At 53.0% G+C, this 215-nt stretch overlaps 1 protein-coding gene across 2 annotated transcripts in view; it reads left to right on the forward strand.

The window, feature by feature from the left end:
* The window catches only part of LTBP2 (latent transforming growth factor beta binding protein 2), a 109,696-nt gene that overhangs the window by 82,353 nt on the left and 27,128 nt on the right, over window positions 1–215 (forward strand). The gene's annotated exons all lie outside the window — the stretch shown is intronic.

Genomic DNA, 215 nt, shown 5'->3' on the forward strand with positions numbered 1-215 from the left:
GTGGGGCCGGGCGGGGACCCTGGGTGTGTAGGCTTCGGCCTAAGACTTACCGTGAAAGCCTCTCTCGTTCATTCAGTCATCTGTTCATTCGGCATGTTTTAAGTGCCGGGTACACTTCTAGTGTTAGGGACACAGGTTCAAACGAGCTATAATCTCTGCCCTCCATGCAGCCTCAGCCCTGAGTCCTGGTGAGTCTCCAAACTGTTTCTGAATTC

Source organism: Bison bison, unplaced genomic scaffold (assembly GCF_000754665.1).
Source record: "Bison bison bison isolate TAMUID 2011002044 unplaced genomic scaffold, Bison_UMD1.0 scf7180017864368, whole genome shotgun sequence".
NCBI lineage: Eukaryota > Metazoa > Chordata > Mammalia > Artiodactyla > Bovidae > Bison > Bison bison.